The sequence below is a fragment of the Balaenoptera physalus genome (assembly GCF_965194825.1).
Source record: "Balaenoptera physalus genome assembly, chromosome: 10".
NCBI lineage: Eukaryota > Metazoa > Chordata > Mammalia > Artiodactyla > Balaenopteridae > Balaenoptera > Balaenoptera physalus.
In genome coordinates, this window is record NC_138889.1 from 29,922,519 (window position 1) to 29,946,713 (window position 24,195).

The 24,195-nt window shown below is 36.8% G+C and overlaps 1 protein-coding gene and 1 long non-coding RNA gene across 11 annotated transcripts in view; one reads left to right on the forward strand and one right to left on the reverse strand.

Moving 5' to 3' along the window:
• GRIA4 (glutamate ionotropic receptor AMPA type subunit 4) overlaps nt 1-24,195 on the reverse strand; it is a 548,948-nt gene that overhangs the window by 96,353 nt on the left and 428,400 nt on the right. The gene's annotated exons all lie outside the window — the stretch shown is intronic.
• Nucleotides 1-24,195, forward strand: part of LOC309636725 — a 332,310-nt gene continuing 308,115 nt past the window's right edge. The window contains exon 1 of the long non-coding RNA XR_014250179.1: nt 1-24,195. This exon is cut by the window's right edge and continues 5,405 nt beyond it. This is a non-coding gene — a long non-coding RNA (uncharacterized lncRNA).

The following is a 24,195-nucleotide window of genomic DNA, read 5'->3' on the forward strand; positions in this document are numbered from 1 at the left end:
AATCAATATGACAGTTTGTTTAGTTTATTATTATACATTTTGTCTCTTCAATGGTAACATAAATTGGTAACCAATATGATTTCTAATAAAGTGATGGCTAGAAACAGATGGAAGATCCAATTTAGCTGTTAAATTCTCTCATTCAAAATTTAATACATGACACCACATCAACAAAAGAAAAGGCAAAGATCACATGATCATCTCAATAGATACAGAGAAAGCATTTGACAAAATTCACCATCCACTCATGATAAAAATTCTCACCAAAGTGGGTATAGAGGATACATATATCAACATAATAAAAGCTATTTATGACCAACCCACAGCCAACATAATACTCAATGGTGAAAAGCTGAAAGCCTTCTTGCTAAAATCTGGAGCAAGATAAGGATACCCACTCTCACCACTTCTATTTAACATAGTATTGGAAGTCCTAGCCACATCGATCAGAGAAGAAAAAGAAATAAAATGTATCCAAATTGGTAGGGAAGAGGTAAAATTGTCATTATATGCAGATGACATGATACTATATACAGAAAATCCTAAAAACTCCACATAAAAACTACTAGAACTGATAAAAGGATTCAGCAAGGTAGAAGGATGCAAGATTAACATACAGAAATCTGTTGCATTTCTTTACACTAACAATACATATCCGAAAGAGAAAGTGTAAAAAATAAACTTTCAAAATCACATCAAAAAATAATTAAAATACCTAGGCATAAACTTGACCTCAGAGGTGAAAGACTTATATCCTAAGAACTATAAAACAATGATAAAGGAAATTGAAGATGATTCAAAGAAATGGAAAGATATCCCATGCTCTTGGATTGGAAGAATTAACATTGTTAAAATGACCATACTATCTAAAGCATATACAGAGTTAATGTGATCCTTATCAAATTACCCATGCCATTTTTCATAGAACTAGAATGAATAACCCTAAAATTTATACGGAACCACAAAAGACCCAGAATTGAAAACCAATCTTGAAGAAAAAGAACAATGGTGGAGGCATAACCCTCCCAGATTTCAGACAGTACTACAAAGCTACAGTAACGAAAACAGCATGTTCTTGGCACAAAAAACAGACATATGGATCAGTGGAACATAATAGAGAGTCCAGAAATAAACCCACACACTTACAGTCAGTTAATCTTTGACAAAAGAGGCAAGAATATACAATGGAGAAAAGACAGTCTCTTCAGCAAGTAGTTTTGGAAAAGCTGGACAACTGCATATAAATCAATGAAGTTAGTATATCCCCTCACACCATACACAAAAATAAATTCAGAATGGCTTAAAGACTTAAATATGAGAAATGATCCCATAAAACTCCTAGAAGAGAACATAGGCAAAACAATCTCTGACATAAGTTGAACAATATTTCATAGGTCAGTCTCCCAAGGCAAAATAAATAAAGGCAAAAATAAACAAATGGACCTAATCAAACTTAAAAGCTTTTGCACAGCAAAGGAAATCTTAAATAAGATGAAAAGACAACCTACAGAATGGGAGAAAATATTTGCAGATGATGCAACCAACAAGGACTTAATTTCCAAAATAAACAAACAGCTCATACAGCTTAATAGCAAAAAAACCACAAACAACCCAATCAAAAAATGGGCAGAAGACCTAAACAGACATAATAGACATGTTTCCAAAGAAGACATACAGATGGCCAAAAGGCACATGAAAAAGTGCTCAACATTGCTAATTATTAGAGAAATGCAAATCAAAATCACAATGAGGTATCACCTCACACAAATCAGAATGGCCATCTTCAAAAAGTCTACAAATAATAAATGCTGGAAAGGGTGTGGAGAAAAGGGAACCCTCTTACACTGTTGGTGGGAATGTAAATTGGTGTAGCCACTATGGAGAACAGTATGGAGGTTCCTTAAAAACTAAAAATAGAGTTACCGTATGATCCAGCAATTTTACTCTTGGGCATATATCTAGAGAAAATTCTAATTTGAAGACATTTGCACCCCAGTGTTCATAGTAGCACTATTTACAGTAGCCAAGACTGGAAGCAACCTAAGTGTCTATCGACAGATGAATGGATAAAGATGATGTGGTAAATATACACTATGGAATATTACTGAACCATAAAAAGAATGAATGCATGCAGCAACATGGATAGAACTAGAGATTATCATATTAAGTGAAGTAAGTCAGATTGAGAAGGACAAATATCATATGATATCAGTTATATGTGGAATCTGAAAAAATGCTACAAATGAACTTATTTACAAAACAGACTCAACAGACATAGAAAACAAACTTATGGTTACCAAAGGGGAAGGGATGTGAGGGATAGATTAAGAGTTTGGGATTAACAGATACACACTATTACATATAAAATAGATAAACAACAAGAGCCTACCATATAACACAGGGAACTCTATTCAATATTTTGTAATAATCTATAATGGAAAAAATCTGAAAAAAAATATATACACACACATATATATATACACATATGTGTGTGTGTATATAACTGAATCACTTTGCTCTACACCTGAAACTAACACATTACAAATCAACTATATTTCAATAAAAAATCTAATACCTGAGAAAAGGATATAAATATTTCTAGTTCAGTTCAACTCAATTTAACAAGTATTTCTGAAATGTCTCTGAGTACCTTTTATGAAGCATGGAGGAGGATATAGGAGATGAATGAAAGCATCAAAAAGTCTTCTGTTGAGGGCATAATTGCCCTCTGATGTAGATAAGCAGATATGTGTCTTATGTGAAAATGCATCTTATATCAAGGTATAATGGTACTCTGAGTCTGTGATGGGTAACATTTTTTAGGGAGGTTCAGTTTAATTACAAAGTGGTTTTAAAGCAGACAGAGATGGCGACTTGAACTAGAGAGGGTGAAAGCTTTGATTACATCAGTCACTACAACCCTCGTAGTCCTGGGAAATGGCAGTGGACAAGAAGAGAGCAAATAGGCCATTCATGTGTGATAGGGAAAAATATGGAGCTCACCAGGTGGAGTGAGGAAGGTGGCAGGAAAGGGTGTCATCTCACTTGGCCCAGAAGTAGTTATCTGAGTTTTAAAAATCTGGAAAGTTATTTATTTTCTAACTGTATCTTTCTATCATCTATCTATCTATCTATCTCACTATCATCTATCTTCCATATAGTTTATTTTAGACCAGGCCCTCTTTTTTCCATTAAGAATTTAAGGTACATTACAAAAATACGCACCCAATTTTGTAAACAAATAAACAATTATAGGAAGAAGGCAAAAAGTGTCTTACAGAAGTGAATTCATAAAACCAAATATATTAGCTCTGAGAAAAGTAAACCACACACACACACACACACACACACACACACACACACACACGAGTTTGAAGGATCTGTGCTTTCTTTCTTTTCTGTTCCCTCTTAGTATTTAGGAAATTTTCTTTTGAAAATGTGAATTTGATTCAGTCATGTTGAGAAAACTAAGGGAAAGTGTTTTATCTATGTATCTATGTATCTATCTATCTATCTATGTATCTATCTATCTGTCTATTTATTTGTTTATTTATTGGTCAAAGTAAAATATGCAGCAGTGACCCTACAGTATAGTAAGATTCAGGGAGAAGAGGAAGACCTAGTGTTACTTATCCTCCTGCATATGTCTCAGCCATGATTTTGGAAACTTCTCTGTGTTTTATTTTAATAACAAAGGAGACTGTCTTACTAGCCAATATATGCACATTACTTTCTGGCTATCCAAAAAGAAACAGACCAGTCTATTGGCAACTAAGGAAGGTTGCTATTGAAAGACCCAGGAGTGTGTATTCATAGTTAATATTGTTGCTGGGCTTATTAGGTACCAGGCACTGTGCTAAGCACATTCCACAGATCATCAATCTAGTTTAGTTCTCATAACAAACTTATGAGATAGATCTTATTATTAGCCTTATCTTACAAATAAGGAAACTGAGAATCAGTGGAGATCTATTCAAGATCTCTCAGCAAATACATATTAGAACCAAAAGACTCTTAAGTTTGTCTTTTTAACCCCATGCTCTTGTGTATTCTTACACAAATATGTGTTTTCAATTTTGGTATTTATCATAATATCCATAGGAGAGGCAGGGAGATACTGTAGAAAAAAACCCAGGCTTTGAATCCCACTTCTGTAACTTTCTAACCTTAGGTTTCCCACATGCAAAATAAGAATGATAATGCTAAAACAGCTAGCATCTGGTTTAAATTCAGTAAATAATAGATATTATTAATTAATTCATTCAACAAATATTTATTACATGCTTATTATATGCTAGCTAATTTGACAGTTCATCACTAATATTCTCATTTCACTGGGAAAGAAACTAGACACCAGAAATCAAATCCATGTTTTTGAAATTGGAAAAACACTGTCTATCAATCTCTAGCTAGTAAAATGTCAGTTGAACATTTGTTTGTTTCTATGAGAAGATAAGGCAGACCCAGAGGCAGGAAAATAAATTCAATTTTCTAAAAGACCCAGTGATTCAACTATTGCATTAGCTGCTAATTGATGACATTGTATTTTATTTTAGCAGTGGCTGAAATAAAAGGCCTGCCAAGTTTTCTTTGATAGAGTTATCCCACAGCTGCAATACTCACAGGCAAAACTGCAGGCTTCAGAAAAATCATCTGATGTAAAGTCTAACTGATAAATAACAGTTCACATTTCTCTGATTCCATTCTGCTGCTATGCTGAAGGTAAAGGTGAAAATATTACCACATCTGATTATAAGCTCCTTTTAGCTATGATCTGAAAGAATGGTGGGTGGCTCAGTTAATTTTAGCTATGTCTGTTTGAGTACAGGCAATATTTTTTCCTTCATATATTTTAAAATAATTTTATATAGCAAATTGATAGGATCTAGATTGTGAAGCAGTTTTCTTGGAAACGGTTACTTTGGTGACTATTTAGATTTCAGTTTTTACCCAGAGCATATTTTGGAACTGAAAGTTCTGAGAAACACTGTAATAAAATTGTAACTCTACAATCCTGGGGCAGTGAGGGGAGGTGGTCAGTGGTTAAGTAACTAAGTAAATAATGTCCCAGAGGCAGAGGGGAAACCAAGGTAGAGGCCTTCTGCTTGTTGAAATGGGCTATTCAACAATGCTTGCATTTCACAATGGTTAGTGACATCCTAAGAAAATATTAATTTCCAACTTGGTTTTCCTTTTAATTTTCATTTAGAGTTCATACATCCTCTGGGAATAAGGGGGAAAGTGAAATTAATAAATTATAGAACTTCAGATATCCTAATGATTACTGATGTAAATTTATATACATGCATCACATAATAGGTGTTTAATAAATACTTACTTTATGTTTTTTCTAATTAAGATAACATTTCTGCTGTTTTGCATTTCAGGTTCACAGGTTGACTAAATCATACTGAGACTGCTCGGGTGCAGTTAAAAACAAGGAACCTTAAATAGAATGGAAGAGATTCTGTCTTAACACCTTTTAAAAATTAGGTTAAAAATTTACTTAAAGTATGTGGTTTTGATGATCATGTAGATAGATGGTGGAGTCAGACATGCTCAATGCAGAAAAGTTGGAAAATATAGGAAGCACCGAGAAAAAAGTAAAATAATGTCTCCAAATTAATGGAATCTTTAACTGGGGTCATTGCACTTGAGTAAAAACTTGCTAGACTCCAAATTTCAAAAATTGAGTTTTAGTCTCCATTCTTACTAACCAGACACCTAAATGTGGACAAGTCACTTTCCTCTCTGTATATTAATTTCCTTACTTTCTAAATGAAGCATGAATGGTGTGTGCCTGTGTGTGATGGTGTGGAATAGGTAAGGAATAGATTCTGTTAATTTTTAATGATATAACCTGAACATTCTATAATTTTATCCTACTTTATGACAGAGCCAGGTGTTTTCCTAGATGTGATAGTAAATTTTAAATGATAGTAAGATTTTAAGAATGTGCCTTGAAGGAAATTTCCTTGGAGCAAACAACAACAGTTCCTTATTGCTACTGTTGGCCGTATTTAAATTATCTGAGTGCTGGAGGAGAGATGAAGAAAGCTCTGAATATAAATACAGAGATTGTTTGTAAGGCCAAATTTCCCCTTAAGGGTGGTATAGGAAATGCTTAAATGAATGGTCACTTTGTGGCTATATAACTTATTTACTAATCTTGAGTTTATTTATTTATTTGAATTTATTTATTCTTCGCAACTAGATAGCACAGAGCTTCAATCTTGATTTTGAGACTTAGGATGTGTGTGATCTTGGGTAAATTATACTGAACCCCATTTTCTGATCTATGTTTATCTATTTTGAGGATTAATTAGAAAAATTATAGTAACAAAATAAATACAGTGACATAAGCTGGGTGCTGGAGGATAAAAAGCCATTCAACACATAAAGAGTAAGGATAATGGCCCTTTTTATAAGGTCAAAAAAGACATTGTTCCTGCCCTTAATGATCTTGTGAGGTGCTAATGTCTCATTTGCCACTTGGCTACAGGAAGTTGGACAATACCTGGCACAGAGGAAGTATAAAATAATGATTTCATAAAGGAAAACAATGAATGCATTCTGTACTATTAGTGTACAGGGTGATTTTCGAACCCAGAAGAGTGGCTATCTGATTAGGTATATAAGGACAGCTTTCTAAAAGAAGTAACTGTTAATTAAGATTGGGTGGGGTAAGTGCCTCCTGGTGTAGAAAACAGCATAAGCTAAAGCTGCAAACATAAAAGCAACATTAGGTCTGGGAATTAATTTGGTTTTAGGAAGGGACACATATAGGGTGGAGTGGGAGAGAGGCTCTTGAGTTAAGCAGGGATAAATCTTAAAGAGCTTTGTACATTAATGTAAGTAGTGTAATACTTTATCCTAAAGGATTTTAGTAGTGTGGTACTTAGATTTAGAATGCTTACTCTGATAGGAGATGGTAACAATGGGTGCAATTGCAGTATGTCATTTTGAGAGAAATGCAAGAAGTCAGTGGCAGGATGAGATGGAAGCAGGTAGAGTTTGAAAGACCAAGCGGTCTTTCCCTTTTATGAAGGGCATGAATTCTTTTACTGAATTTGCAGCCTGGAGCCAATGAAAATAATTTAAGCAGGGGAATGAAATAATCATACCTGCCTTTGAAAAATAACAGGGAGAAAAGTGAACAAATAACTGGAAAAGAGAAAGTCCAAGGGCAAAGTAGGCAAGTAATTTTCTTATTTAAATCTCTGTAAAACAGACTACATTGAACCACCAGAGAGACAGTTTTCCTGTATCTAAGTTTCTTTGAAATTTCTAGAACAGAGCTTAATTGACTGAGATACCATATGCTTTCACCAGTACCTCTAGATGCATAAATAAAACATACATATACCCACATATTTTGGGCACCCCAGCCCTGGGGTCCAACACTGGGAAGATGAATCCCCTTAGCTGATTTGGAAACCAATGGCACTAACAGCAGGGCTGTAAGATACATAGACTGCTCATGAAGAACACAAACACACTTGCTTACTTGTGGGAACAAGGAAGAAGAAGCAAATTGAAATAGCCTGGGACTCTGGTCAGTTACCCATGACTGCCCCAGCATGTGCCCTGGCCTACAATGAACACCTCCTCCAGCCCCTCTTGCTCCAGCCGCTCCCAACTAGGATAAAGACTACCATAGCTGAGGAGAGTGCACAGTTGGTGAGGATGGAGCTGGCATGGCATCTGAAAGGGGCAAGGGTGGCCATTACTGGTGTTTGTGAAGGTGGCAGATCAGGAGCAATATGGAACTCTGACTGGTGTGCCAAGACTGTCCCAACACATGTGCCAGCCCCCACCTGGTACCTATTCTGGTCCCTCTTCTCCAGCACTGCTCCCCTCTGGGGCAAAGGTGCCATTACTGGGAGTGGGGAGAGCACACACTTAGAGGAAATGGACCAGCTCTGACCCGAACCTTGGGGTATCTGCTCCAGCAACTTGGGACCCAACACCACCCATGATAGGGCAGTGATAACCACTAAGCATCAGAGAAGCTCCAGATCACACTTGGCTCTGGATGAAGTCTCTCCATCATCAGCACCATCTCCTGTCAAAGTGATAGCTGCCAGTACATTCTGGCATGGGAAAAACATGAAACATGATCACTTCAGATCCAGACCTCCCACGAAAGCCACTGGGCACATGTAGGCTGCATTGAGATGTTCCCACACAAGGACACCCCTTGAAAACCAGGATAGGTAACTGTGTCACCCAGTTTTATAGAGAAAGGGAAAATTAAGCAAGATGAGAAGAAAGAGGAATTTGTTCCAAATGGAACAATAAGAAAAACCCCTGAAAAAACAACTAATAGAACAGAGATAATTTACCAGATAAAGAGTTCACAGCATTAGTAATAAAAATGCTAATGGAACATGGGAAAAGAATAGATGAACACAATGAGAATTTAATCAAAGAACTAAAAAATATAAAAATAACCATTCAGAGCTGAAGAATACAATAACTGAAATGAAATATAGAAGGAATAACAGCAGATTAGGTGATGCAGAAGAACACATAAGTGATCTGGAAGATAGAATAATGGAAATCACCCAACCAGAACAGCAAACAAATTTTTAAAAATGAGGATATTTTAGGTACCTCTTGGACAACATCAAATGTACTAATATTGGCATTATAGGGGTCCCAGAAGGAGAAGAGAGAGAGAAAATGATTGCAAATATATTTTATAATATTGTGGCTGAAAACTTCCCGAATCTGAAGAAGGAAACATATCCAGGTACAGGAAGCGTAGAGAGTCATAAACAAGATGAACCACACAAGGACATATTATAATTAAAATGGCAAAATTTAGAGATAAAGAGAGGACTTTAAAGGTATCAAGAGAAAAACAAAGAATCACATAAAAGGGAACCCCCAAAAGGCTATCAGCTGATTTTTCTGCAGAAACTTTGCAGTCAGGAAGGCAGCATCATGATATATTTAAAGTGCTAAATAGGGAACAACCTACAGCCTACAATACTCGAACTGGCAAGATTATCATTCAGAATTAAAGGAGAGCTAAAGAAGTTATCAGACAAGCAAGAACTAAAAGAGTTCATCAATACTAAATCAGTCTTACAGGAAGTGTTAAAGGGGCATATCTAAGTGGAAAAGAAAAGGCTACAACAAGAAGAACTTATAGGAAAAAACATCCCACTAGTAAAGAAAAATATATAGTAAATGCTGTAGATTAACCACTTAAATAAGCTAGTGTAATGGTTAAAAGACAGAAAAAAAGGAAAATCAACTATAACTACAACAAATAGTGAAGAAATAGATATGAAGATGTCAAATATGACATCCAAAACACAAAATGTTGGGGAGGGGAGTAAAAAAGTAGATGATTTATAATGTGTTTGAACATAAGTGACTATCAGTTCAAAACAAGTAGATATAGTTAGAGGTCAGCATTTATGAACTTGATGGTAACCAAAAATCAAAAATCTACAATAGATACATAAAAGCTAGAGAGAACCAAACACTAGCATACCACAAAAGAAAATCATCAAACCACAAGGGAAGAAACTAAAAGAAAAGAACAGAGAACTACAAAACAAGCAGAAAACAAGTAACAAAATGGCAATAAGTACATACCTATCAATAGTCACTTTGAATGTCAATGGACAAACTACTACAATCAAAAGACTTAGGATGGCTGATAAAAGAACAAGACCCATCTATATGCTGCCTATAAGAGACACACTTCAGATCTAAAGACACACAGACTGAAAGTGAGGGGATGGAAAATATACTCATGAAATGACAAATAAAGCTGGGGTAGCAATATTCATATTAGACAAATCAGAGTTTCCAAAAAAGTCTATACCAAAAGACAAAGAAGGGTATTATATAATGATACAGGGATTGATACAAGAAGAGGATATAGCAATCATTAACATACACACACCTAAAATAGAAGCACCTAAATATATAAAGCAACTACTAATAGACATAAAGGAAGAAATCAACAATAATACAAAAACAGTAGGGAACTTTAACACCCAACTTACATCAATAGACAGGTCATCAAGACAGAAAATCACTACTGCAACAGAGGTTGTAAAATAAACAATAGACCAGTTGGACTTAATCGATATCAACAGGACATTCCATACCAAAACAGAAGAATACACATTCTTCTCAAGTGTACACGGAATGTTCTACAGAATAGATGACATGCCAGGCCACAAAACAAGCCTCAACAAATTTAAAAGAATAGAAATTGTATCAAGCATTTTTTCTGAACATAACAGTATGAAACTAGAAATCAATTACAGGAAGAAAAATGGAAAAGACACAAACAAATGTTGAATAAATAATATGTTACTAAAAACAAATGGGTCAATGAAGAATTCAAAGAGGAAACCAGAAAATACCTTGAGACAAATGAAAGTAAAAATACAAATTTCCAAAAACAATGGGATGCAGTGAAAGCAGTTCTAAGAGGGAAGTTTTTTTTAATTGTTAATTTTTTTTATTTTTATTTTTCAAAAATTTTTATTTTTTTAAATTTTAACTAAAAAATTATTTTTATTTTTATTTTTTAAAAATTTTACTGGAGTATAGTTGATTTACAATGTTGTGTTAGTTCCAGGTGTACAGTAAAGTAAATCTGTTATAACATTCACATATCCACTCTGTTGTAGAATCTTTTCCCATACAGTCTATTACACAGTATTGAGTAGAGTTCCCTGTGCTATACAGTAGGTCCTTATTAGTCATCTATTTTATATATAGTAGTGTGTATGTATCAATCCCAATCTTCCAATTTATCCTGCCCCCCTTTACCCCCTGGTAAAAATCAGTTTATTTTCTATATTTGTAACTCTATTTCTGTTTTGTAGATAAGTTCATTTATAGCCTTTTTTAAGATTCCACATATAAGTGATATCATATGATATTAGTCTTTCTCTGCCTGACTTATTTCACTCAAAATGACAAGCTCTAGGTCCATCCACATGCTACAAATGGCATTATTTTGTTCTTTTTTATAGCTGAGTAATATTCCACTGTATATATGTACCACATCATCTTAATCCATTCCTCTGTTGGTGGACATTTAGGTTGCTTCTATGTCTTGGCTATTGTAAATAGCACTGCAATGAACACTGGGATGCATTTAACTTTTTGAATTATGGTTTTCTCTGGATATAGGCCAAGGAGTGGGATTGCTGGATCATATGGTAGCTCTGTTTTTAGTTTCTTAAGGAACCTCCATACTGTTTCCATAGTGGCTGTACCAGTTTACATTCCCACCAATGGCGTAAGAGGGTTCCCTTTTCTCCACACCCTCTCAACGTTTATTGTTTGTAGATTTTTTTTGATGATGGCCATTCTGACTGGTGTGAGGTGATACCTCACTGTGATTTTGATTTGCCCTTCTCTAATAATTAATGATACTGAGCATCTTTTCATGTGCTTTTTAACCATCTGTATGTCTTCTTTGGGGAAGAATGTCTATTTAGAAATAGACATTTCTAAATGTTTATTTAGATCTTCCAACCATTTTTTGATTGGGTTGTTGGTCTTTTTGATATTGAGCTATATGAGCTGTTTGTATATTTTGGAGATTAATCCCTTGTTGGGTGCTTCGTTTACAAATATTTTCTCCAATTCTGAGGGTTGTCTTTCATTATGTTTATGGTTTCTTTGCTGTGTAAAACTTTTAAGTTTAATTAGGTCCCATATGTTTATCTTGTTTTTGTTTTCATTACTATAGGAGGTGGATCAAAAAAAAAAATCTCCCTGTGATTTATGTCAAAGAGTGTTCTGCCTATGTTTTCCTCTAAGAGTTTTATAGTATCTTGCATAACATATATGTCTTTAATCCATTTTGAGTTGATTTTTTTTTGTATGGTGTTAGGGTGTGTTCTAATTTCATTCTTTTACAGGTGACTGTCCAGTTTTCCCAGCACCACTTATTGAAGAGGCTGTCTTTTCCTCACTGTGTATTCTTGCCTCTTTTGTCATAGATTAGGTGACCATAAGTGTGTGGGTTTATCTCTGGACTTTCTATCCTGTCCCATTGATCTATATTTCTGTTTTTGTGCCAGTACCATACTGTCTTGATCACTCTGGTTTGTAGTACAGTCTGAAGTCAGGGAACCAGATTCCTTCAGCTCTGTTTTTGTTTCTCAAGATGGCTTTGGCTATTCCAGGTCTTTCATGTTTCCATACAGATTGTAAAATTTTTTTGTTCTAGTTCTGTGAAAAATGCCATTGGTAATTTGATAGGGATTGCATTGAGTCTGTAGATTGCTTTGGGTAGTATAGTCATTTTGAAAATGTTGATTCTTCCATTCAAGAACATGGTATATCTCTCAATCTGTTTGTTCCATCTCTTATTTCTTTCATTAGTATCTTATAGTTTTCTGAGTACAGGTCTTTTGCCTCCTTAGGTAGGTTTATTCCTAGGTATTTTATTCTTTTTTATGCGATGGTAAATGGGGTTGTTTCCTTACTTTCTATTTCTGAACTTCTGTTGCTAGTGTATAGGGATGCAAGACATATCTGTGCATTAATTTTGTATCCTGCAACTTTACCAAATTCATTGATGAACTTTAGTAGTTTTCTGGTTGCATCTTTAAGTGTTTCTATTAATAGTATCATGTTTTCTGCAATCAATGACAGTTTTACTATTTCTTTTCCAATTTGAATGCTTTTTATTTCTTTTCTTCTCTGATTGCTATGGCTAGGACTTCCAAAAATATATTGAATAAAAGTGGCGAGAGTGGACATCCTTGTCTTGTTCCTGATCTTAGAGGAAATGCTTTCAGTGTTTCACCATTGAGAATGATGTTTGCTGCGGGTTTGTCATATATGGTCATCTCTGCCTACTTTTTGGAGAATGTTTATCATAAATGGGTTTTGAATTTTGTTGAAAGCTTTTTCTGTATTTATTGAGATGATCATATGGTTTTTGTTCTTCAATTTGTTGATGTGGTGTTTCACACTGATTGATTTGTGGATATTGAAAAATCCTTGTATCCCTGAGATAGATCCCACTTGATCATGGTGTATGATCTTTTTGATGTGTTGCTGGATTCTGTTTGTTAGAATTTTGTTGAGGATTTTTGTATCTATGTTCATCAGTGATATTGGCCTGTAGTATTCTTTATTTGTGACCTCTTTGTCTGATTTTGGTATCAGGGTGATGGTGACCTCGTAGAATGAGTTTGGGAGTGTTCCTCCCTCTGCAATATTTTGGAAGAGTTTGAGAAGTATAGGTGTTAGCTCCTCTCTAAATGTTTGATAGTATTCATCCTGGGATTTTGCTTGTTGGAAGATTTTTAATCACAGTCTCAATTCAGTGCTTGTGATTGGTCTGGTTATATTTTCTATTTCTTCCTGTTTCAGTCTTGAAAGGTTGTGCTTTTCTAAGAATTTGTCCATTTCTTCCAGGTTGTCCATTTTATTGGCATAGAGTTGCTTGTAGTAATCTCTCACGATCCTTTATATTTCTGCAGTGTCAGTTGTTACTTCTTTTTTCATTTCTAATTCTATTGATTTGAGAATTCTCCCTTTTTCCTTGATTAGACTGGCTAATGGTTTATCAATTTTGATTATCTTCTCAAAGAACCAGCTTTTAGTTTTACTGATCTTTGTTATTGTTTCCTTCATTTCTTTTCATTTATTTCTGATCTGATCTTTATGATTGCTATCCTTCTACGAACTTTGGGTTTTATTTTTTGTTGTTGTTGTTCTTCTTCTTTCTCTAATTGCTTTACATGTAAAGTTAGGTTGTTTATTTGAGATGTTTCTTGTTTCCTGAGGTAGGATTATATTACTATAAAATTCCCTCTTAGAACTGCTTTTGCTGCATCCTATAGGTTTTGGGTCGTTGTGTTTTCATTTTCATTTGTTTCTAGGTATTTTTGATTTCCTCTTTGATTTGTTAGTGATCTCTTGGTTATTTAGTAGTGTATTGTTTAGTCTCCTTGTGTTTGTATTTTTTACAGATTTTTTCCTGTAATTGATATCTAGTCTCATAACATTGTATCAGGAAAGATACTTGGTATGATTTCAATTTTCTTAAATTTACCAAGGCTTGATTTGTGACCCAAGATATGATCTATCCTGGAGAATGTTCCATGAGCACTTGAGAAAAATGTGTATTCTGTTTTTTGTAGATGGAATGTCTTATAAATATCAATTAAGTCCATCTTGTTTAATGTGTCATTTAAAGCATGTGTTTCCTTATCTATTTTCAATTTGGATGATCTATCCATTGGTGAAAGTGGGGTGTTAAAGTCCCCTACTCTGATTATGTTACCATTGATTTCCCCTTTTATGGCTCTTAGCATTTGCCTTATGTATTGAGGTGCTCCTATATTGGGTGCATAAATATTTACAATTGTTATATCTTCTTCTTGGATTGATCCCTTGATCATTATGTAGTGTCCTTCATTGTCTCTTGTAATAGTCTTTATTTTAAAGTCTATTTTGTCTGATATGAGAATTGCTCCTCCAGCTTTCTTTTGATTTCCATTTCCATGGAATATATTTTTCCAACCCCTCACTTTCAGTCTGTATGTGTCCCTAGGTATGAAGTGGGTCTCTTGTAGACAGCATATATATGGGTCTTGTTTTTGTATCCATTCAGCCAGTCTATGTCTTTTCATTGGACCATTTAATCCTTTTACATTTAAGGTAGTTATCGATATGTATGTTCCTATTACCATTTTCTTAATTGTTTTGGGTTTGTTATTGTAGGTCTTTTCCTTCTTTTGTGTTTCCTGCCTAGAGAAGTTCCTTTAGCATTTGTTGTAAAGCTGGTTTGGTGGTGCTGAATTCTCTTCACTTTTGCTTGTCTGTAAAGTTTTAAATTTCTCTGTCCAATCTGAATGAGATCCTTGCTGGGTAGAGTGATCTTGGCTCTAGGTTTTTCCCTTTCATCACTTTAAGTATGTCCTGCCACTTCCTTCTGGCTTGCAGAGTTTCTGATGAAAGATCAGCTGTTAACCTTATGGGGATTCCCTTGTATGTTATTTGTTTTATTTCCTTGCTGCTTTTAATATTTTTTCTCTGTATTTAATTTTTGATAGTTTGATTAATATGTGTCTTGACGTGTTTCTCCTTGGATTTATCCTGTATGGGACTCTCTGTGCTTCCTGGACTTGATTAACTATTTCCTTTCCCATATTAGGGAAGTTTTCAACTATAATCTCTTCATATATTTTCTCAGTCCCTTTCTTTTTCCCTTCTTCTTCTGGGACCCCTATCATTTTAATGTTGGCGCTTTCAATGTTGTCCCAGAGGTCTCTGAGACTGTCTTCAATCCTTTTCATTATTTTTTCTTCATTCTGCTCTGCAGTAGTTATTTCCACTATTTTATCTTCCAGGTCCCTTATCCGTTCTTCTGTCTCAGTTATTCTGCTATTGATTTCTTCTAGAGAATTTTTAATTTCATTTATTGTGTCATTCATCATTGTTTGTTTGCTCTTTAGTTTTTCTAGGTCCTTGTTACACATTTCTTGTATGTTCTCCATTCTATTTCCAAGATTTTGAATCATCTATACTATCATTACTCTGAAGTCTTTTTCAGGTAGACTGCCTATTTCCTCTTCATTTGTATGGTCTGGTGGGCTTTTCCTTACTCCTTCATCTGCTGTGTGTTTCTCTGTCTTCTCATTTTGGTTAACTTACTGTGTTTGGGGTCTCCTTTTCACAGTCTGCAGGTTTGTAATTCTCATTGTTTTTGGTGTCTGCCTCCAGTAGCTAAGGTTGGTTCAGTGGCTTCCTGCTGGAGGGGACTGGTGCCTGTTTTCTGGTGGATGAGACTGGATCTTGTCTTTCTAGTGGACAGGACCATGTCCAGTCATGTGTTTTGGTGTGTCTGTGACCTTATTATGATTTTCAGCAGCCTCTTTGCTAATGGGTGTGGTTGTGTTCTTCTCTTGCTAGTTGTGTGGCATGGGGTGTCCAACACTGTAGCCTGCTGTTCCTTGAGTGGAGCTGGGTCTAGCCTTGAGATGGAGATCTCTGGGAGAGCTTTCTCCATTTGCTATTATGTGGAGCTGGGATGTCTCTGGTGGACAAATGTCCTGAATGTGGCTCTCCCACCTTAGTGGCACAGACCTGACACCCAGCTGGAGCACCAAGACCCTGTCAGCCACATGGCTCAGAACAAAAAGGAGGAAAAAAAGAAAGAAGGAAAAAAATAAAATAAATTTATTAAAATAAAATGTTTTTATTTTAAAAATTAAAAAATGATAAAAAAAGAAAGAAAGAAGAGAGCAACCAAACAAATAAACAGATCCACCAATGATAACAAACCCTAAAATTATACTAAAAAACAAAATAGGAAAGGGACAGACAAAACCCTAGGACAAATGGTAAAAGGAAAGCTATACAGACAAAATCACACAAAGAAGCATACAAATACACACTCACAAAAAGAGGAAAAGGAAAAAAATATATATATCTATATTGAAAAAAAAGGAAGAGAGCAACCAAATCAATAAACAAATCTACCAATGATAATAAACTGTAAATACTAAACTATGATAAACATAAAACCAGAAACAAGTTAGATGCAGAGAGCAAACCCCAAATCTACAGTTGCTCCCAAAGTCCACCACCTCAATTTTGGGATGATTCATTGTGTATTCAGGTATCCAGTGATGCAGTGTACATCAAGTTGATTGTGGAGATTTAATCTGCTGCTCCTGAGGCTGCTGGGAGAAATTTCTCTTTCTCTTCTTTGTTTGCACAGCTCCTGGGGTTCAGTTTTGGATTTGGCCCCACCTCTCCATGGAGGTCACCTAAGGGTGTCTGTTCTTCACTCAGACAGGACGGGATTAAAGTAGCAGCTGAGTAGGAGGCTCTGGCTTACTTAGGCCAGGGGGACAGAGGGGTATGGAATGCTGGGTGAACTTGAGGTGGCAGAGGCCGGTGTGATGTTGCAACAGCCTGAGGCACACTATGTGTTCTCCTGGGGAAGTTGTCCCTGGATCACAGGACCCTGGCAGTGGTGGGCTGCAGAGGTTCCCGGGGGGGGAGTTGTGGATAATGACCTGTGCTTGCACACAGGCTTCCTGGTGGCTGCAGCAGCAGAGTTAGCATTTCATGCCTGTCTCTGGTGTCTGTGCTGATAGCTGTGGCTCGTGACCATCTCTGGAGCTCGTTTAGGTGGTAATCTGAATCTCCTCTCCTAGCGCACCCCAAAACAATGGTTTCTTGCCTCTTAGGCAGTTCCAGACATTTTCACGGGCTCCCTCCCAGCTAGCAGTGGTGCACTAGATCCCTCCAGCCTGTATTCATGCAGCCAACCCCAGTCCTTTCCCTGGGATCTGACCTCCAATGCCCAAGCCTCATCTCCCAGCCCCCCCCCGCCCTGGTGGGTGAGCAGACAAGCCTCTCAGGCTAGTGAGTTCTGATCAACACCGATCCTCTGTGTGGGAAACTCTCCACTTTGCCCTGTGCACCCATATTGCTGTGTTCTCCTCTGTGGCTCCAAAGCTTTGCCCACGCCCACCCCCTGTCTCCACCAGTGAAGGGGATTCCTAGTGTATGGAAACTTTTCCTCCTTCACAGCTCTCTCCCAGAAGTGCAGGTCCCATCCTTATTCTTTTGTCTCTGTTTTTTTCTGTTTTCTTTTGCCCTACCCATGTACGTGGCGAGCTTCTTGCCTTTTGGGAAGTCAGAGGTCTTCTGTCAGCATTCAGTAGGTGTTCTATAAGAGTTGTTCCACATGTAGATCTATTTCTGATATATTTGTGCAGAGGAAGATGATCTCCATGTCTTACTCCTCTGCCATCTTTAAGGTCTCCCCGTTTATTAATTTTCTGTCTGAATGATCTATCCTTGGGTGTAAGTAGGGTGTTGAAGTCCCTTATGATTAGTGTGTTACTGTCAATTTTCCCTTTTATGACTGTTAGCATTTGCCTTTATATTGAGGTGGTCCTATGTTGGGTACATATATATTTACAATTGTATGTCTTCTTGGGTTGATCCCTTGTTGTGATGTCTTTCCTTGTCTCTTGTAACAGTCTTTATTTTAAAGTCTATTTTGTCTGATATGACTATTGTTACTCCAGTTTTCTTTTGATTTGCATGAAATGTCTTTTTCCATCCTCTCACTTTCAGTCTGTATTTGTCCCTAGGTCTGAAGTGGGTCTCTTGTAGACAGCATATATACGGGTTTGTTTTTGTATCCATTCAGCCAGTGTGCATCTTTTGGTTGGAGCATTTAATCCATTTACATTTAAGGTAGTTATCATTATGTATGTTCCTATTGCCATTTTCTTAATTGTTTTGGATTTGTTTTTGCTGGTCATTTCCTTCTCTTCTGTTTCCTGTCTAGAGAACTTCCTTTAGCATTTGTTGTAAAGCTGGTTTTGTGGTGCTGAATTCTCTTAGTTTTGTTTGTCTGTAAAGTTTTTTATTTCTCCGTCAAATCTGAATAGAGCCTTACTAGTTAGAGTATTCCTGGTTGTAGGTTTTTCCCTTTTATCACTTTAAATATAGCATGCCACTCCTTCTGGTCTGCAGAGTTTCTGCTGGATAATCAGCTGTCAACCTTATGGGGATTCCCTTGTATGTTATTTGTTGCTTTTCCATTGCTGCTTTTGATATTTTTTCTTTGTATTTAATTTTTGTTAGTTTGATTAATATATATCTCAGTGTGTTTCTCCTTTGGCTTATCATAGATGGGATTCTCTGCGCTTCCTTGACTTGGGTGACTATTTCCTTTCCCATGTTAGGGAAGTTTTTGAATATAATCTCTTCAAATGTTTTTTCAGACCTTTCTCTTTCTTTTCTTCTTCTGGGACCTTTGTAATTTGAATGTTTGTGCATTTAATGTTGTGCCAGATGTCTCTAATACTGTCCTCATTTCTTTTTATTCTTTTTCTTTACCGTCTTCTGTGCCAGTGATTTCCACTATTCTGTCTCCCAGCTTCCTTATTCTTTCTTCTGCCTCAGTTATTCTGCCATTGCTTCCTTCTAGTGTATTTTTCATTTCAGTTATTGTATTGTTCATCACTGTTTGTTTGTTCTTTAGTTCCTCTATGTCCTTCTTAAACATTTTTGTATCTTTTGGATCCATGCCTCCATTCTTTTTCTGAGATCTTGGGTCATCTTTCCTATTATTACTCTGAATTCTTTTTCACGTTTATTGCCTGTCTCCTCTTCATTTAGTTGCTCTTGTAAGTTTTGGGATTGCTCTGTCATCTGCAGCATATTTCTTTGTTGTCTTTTTTTGTTTAACTTACTGTGTTTGTGGTTTCCTTTGCAGGGTTGTAGTTCCTCTTGCTTCTGGTTTCTGTCCCCTGGTGGGTGAGTTTGATCCAGAGCCTTGTGTAGGCTTCCTTTTGGGAGGGACTGGTGCCTGCGCTCTGGTGGGTTGAGATGGGTCTTGTCCCTCTGGTTGGCAGGGCTGTGTCAAGAGGTGTGTTTTGACGTGTCTGTGAGCTTAGTATAACTTTAGGCAGGCTGTCTGCTGATGGGTGGGTTTCTGTCCTGTCTTGCTGGTTGTTTGGCCTGAAGGATCCAGCACTGTAGCTTGCAGGCTATTGCATGGAGGTGGGCCTTGGTGCCAAGGTGAGGAATCCTGGGAGAGCTCACACATATTAATATTCTCTGGGGCCAGGAATTCTCTGGGCATCCAGCAGCCAGGACTTGGCACTCCCACCACAGGGCTCAGGTTCGACCCCTGGTTGGGGAACCAAGACCCCACAAGCCACCCAACACGGCAAAAAAAAGAAAAGAAAGCAAACAAACAGAAAATAAGACAAACAATAAAAACAAAACCAAACAAACAAACAAAACAAATGAGAAACAAAAAAGTAAACAAAAACCAGACACATAAAAAGACAACAAAGGAAAATAGAAAAAAATAGAAACAATAAAGAAACAAAAAACCAAAGCAACATCAAAGAAAAATCGAAACAAAAAATAAATTAAAAATGGAAAAATAAAAAATATACTAACATTTTTTAAAAATAAAAAATAAAAAAAGAAATAAAACAACAAAACAAAACAATACAAATTCCCTAGTGTCTCCACTATCAGTGTCCTTTCCCCCACTGTGAGCCACAGCCAACCCCTACCTCCCCATGAGGCCCTCTTGGTAAGTCTCTGGATCTGCTGTGGGTACTGTGGGGGCAGCTCAGACTCTGACTTGGTCCAACTCCCACGTGTACATGCTCCCAAAGTCCACAGCTGTTAAAACTAGACTGATATCAGTTGTGGGAGCACTTGTTTTCCATTCAGATATTCCACAGATGCTGGGTTTACCAAGCTGATCACAGGTATTTAATCTGCAGCTTGTGCAGCTGCATGGAGAGATTTCAGTTCTTCTTCCTTAGTCACATAGCCCCTGGGGCTCAGCTTTGGTTTTGGCCCCTCCTTTGCATATGGGCCACCCTCAGGTGCCTGCTCCCCACCCAGGCAAGAGGGGGCAAAGTCAGCAGCTGACTGAGGTACTCTTGGTTGCTTAGGTGGAAGGGGCAAGAGGTAGTGACTGATGGGGGCATGCATGCTTGCTTAGGGGGGAGAGGGATAAGGTGGCAATGACTAGGGCTTGTGTGCTCACTCTGCTGGGACACCCCTCTAGTGCCTGTGGACACAGGGGGTGGCAGGAGGTGGTTACAGAGTGGGGCAAACATGCTAGCTCAGGCATGAGGGAGACAAGGCAGCAATGACTGAAGCATGAGTGTTCACTCTGGTGGAAGACCCTCTCAGTGCCTATGGAGGCAGGGGCTGGCATGTGAGGAGAGAGGCCGTGATGGCAGCCCTACCCCTTGCACACAACTCAACAATGGTGCCTTGCTTCAATGGCAGTCCATGTTTCCTCCAGGAGCATTCCCATTTGTGGAGCTCCTCACTCCTGTCCCCTCAGGCTGTCTCCACGCAGCAGAGCTCCTCACCCTTGTCCCTTTGGGCTGACTCCATGCAGCCAACAGCAGTCCTCTCCTCAGGTCTGCTCTCCTAACCTGACACTTCAGCCCTCAGACCCTGCCTCAGGCTGGGGATTGCAGGGCTGTGGTGCAGACTGTCCATGAAAGTCTTGCTCTGTCCTGCCTGTCACAGACTGGCTGCTGCACTTTCATCCAATAACCTCTGAAGACCTCCCCGCCATTTCAGCTGATCTCGCTGCTGGTAAGGGGGCCTACCTGGGTGCAGTAACCTCTCCTCTCCTTCAGTTCTCCCCCAAGGATGAGGGCCCTATCCGTTTCCTCTTTTCTTTTTCTTCCCTTTCTCTCCTTCATCTTACCCAGTTATGTGGGGAATTTTTCTTGTCCTTTAAGGTGTCTGAGGTCCTCTGCTAGTGTTCAGCAGGTGCCCTGTGTGAATTGTTCCACTTTTAGATGTATTCTTGATGTACTTGTTGGGAGAGGTGAAAGCCAGGTCCTCCTAACACGCCATCTTGACCTCTCTCCATAAATCCTTGTTTAATGACTCTAAGAGGGAAGCTTATAGCAATACAGGCCTACCTCAAGAAAAATCTCAAACGAACAACCTAACCTACTATCTAAAGTAATTAGAAAAAGAACAAACAGAGCCCAAAGTCAGCTGAGGATGATAATAATAAAGATTAGAGAGAAAACAAATAAAATAAAGACCCAAGAAACAATAGAAAAGATTAATAAAACCAAGAGCTTTTTTTTTTGAAAAAAATATAAAAATTGATAAACATTTAGACAGGCTTATCAAGAAAAAATTAAAGACAGGACCTAAATAAACAAAAAAGAAATGAAAGAGGAGAAATTACAACTAATATCATAGAGATAAAAGAATCATAAAATAATACTATGAACATTTATATGTCAACATTGGACAACCTAGAAGATATGGATAAATTTCTAAATACATATAATCCAAGAGTGAATCAGAAGGAAACAGAAAATATGAACTGACCAATCACTAGTGGTGAAATTGAATAGTAATCGAAAAACTCTCAGCAAACAAAAAAGTCCAGGACAAAACTGCATCACAGGGGAATTCTACCAAACATGAAAAGAAGAGCTCATACCTTTCCTTCTCAAACTATTCCAAAAAATTGAAGAGTAGGAAATACATCCGAATTCATTCTACAAGGCCACCATTACACTGATACCAAAATCAGACAAAGTTACTACAAAAAAAGAAAGTTACAGCCAATATCTTTGATGAATATAGATGCAAAATTCCTCAACAAAATATTAGCAAACCGAATTCAACAATATATAAAAAGGATCATATAACATGATCAAGTAGGATTTATTCCAGAGATGCAAGGATGGCTCAATATTCACAGGTCAATAAATATGATTTACCATATTAACACAAGGAAGGATAAAAATCACATGATCATCTAAATAGACTCAGAAAATTTTTTTTGAGAAATTCAGTATCCGTTAATGATAAATTTGATATGGAAGTAACTTATCTGAAAATAATGAAGGCCATATATGATAATACAAGAACTAATATCATACTCAGTGGTGAAAAAGTAAAAGCTTTTCCTCTAATATCCAGAATAGGACAAAGATACCTACCCTCAACTTCTATTTAACATAGTGTTGGAAGTCCTAGCCACAGCAATCAATAAAAGGCATCCACATTGGAAGGGAAGAAGTAAAATTGTCACTATATGCAGGTGCTATGAAACTATATATACAAAACCCTAAAGTTCCCACCAAAAAACTATTAGAACTAATAAATGAATTCAGGGAAGCTGTAGAATACAAGATTAATATACAGAAATCTGTTCCATTTCTTTACACTAATAATTAAATTTTAGAAAGCAAGCAAGCAAATAATCCCATTTAAAATTGCAACAAAAAGAATAGAATACCTAGGAATAAACTTAACCAGGAAGTGAAAGACCTATACTCAGAAAACTGTAAAATGCTAATGAAGGAAATGGAAGGTGATACAAAGAAATGAAAAGATATTTCAAATTCATGACTTGGAAAAATTAACATTGTTAAAATGAACACACTACCCAATGCAATCAACAAATTTAATGCAATCCCTATCAAAATATAATGACATTTTTCACAGAACTACAACAAATAATCCTTAAATTTATATGGAACCACAAAAGACTCTGAATAACAAAAGCCACCTTGAGAAAAAAGAAGAAACCTGAAGGTATCACACTCCCTGACTTCAGACTAAAATACAAAGATGAAGTAATCAAAACAGTATGGTACTGGCACAGAAACAGACACATAGATCAATAGAAAAGAATAGGGTCCAGAAATAATTCCACAAACTTATGGTCAATTAATCTATCACAAAGGAGGCAAGAGTATAAAATGGGAAAAAGACAGTCTCTTCAATAATGGTACTGGGGAAAACTGCACAGTTACATGTATAAAATAATGAAACTAGAACATTTTCTCACACTGTATATGAAAATAAACTCAAAATGGATTAAAGACATAAAGGTAAGACTGAAAACCAGTCTTGAAAGAAAATACAGGCAGACCACTCTATGACATAAATCACAGCAATATTTTGGGGGCCCGTCTCCTAAAACAAAGTAAACAAAAGCAAAAATAAACAAATAGGGACTAATTCAACTTAAAAGCTTTTGACAGCAAAGGAAACCATCAATAAAATAAAAAGACAACCTTCTGAATGAGAGAAAATACTTACAAATGTTATGACCAGAAAGGGTTAATATTCAAAATATAAAGATAGCTGATACAACTCAACACTAAAAAACTAAACAAACCATTTAAAAAATGGGTAGAAGACCTGAATAGACAATTTTTAAAACAAGATGTAGACATGGTCAACAGGCACATGAAAACATGCACAACATCACTAATCGTCAAAGAAATGAAAATCAAAACCACAAGGAGATATTACCTCACACCTCTCAGAAAGGCTGTTGTAAAAAAGACCACAAATGACAAATGTTGGCAAGGATGTGGAAATAAGGAAACCCTAAAACACTGTTGGTGGGAATGTAAATTGGTATAGCCACTATGGAAAACAGTATGGAATTTTCTCAAAAATCTAAAATAGAAATACAATATTATCCAGCAATTCCACTCCTGTGTATATATACAAAAAATAAAAAATAAAAGCACTACTTCAGTAGCATACATGTGCCTGCTGCCTGTGCCCACCGCATTCCCAACAGCCTCCCGCTGCTGAGTCTTCACTGTGCCTCAACCTCAGACAGTGGCAAGAGGGACCCCATCACCTCCTTTCTGCTGTGTTTCCCAGCCTGGTCTC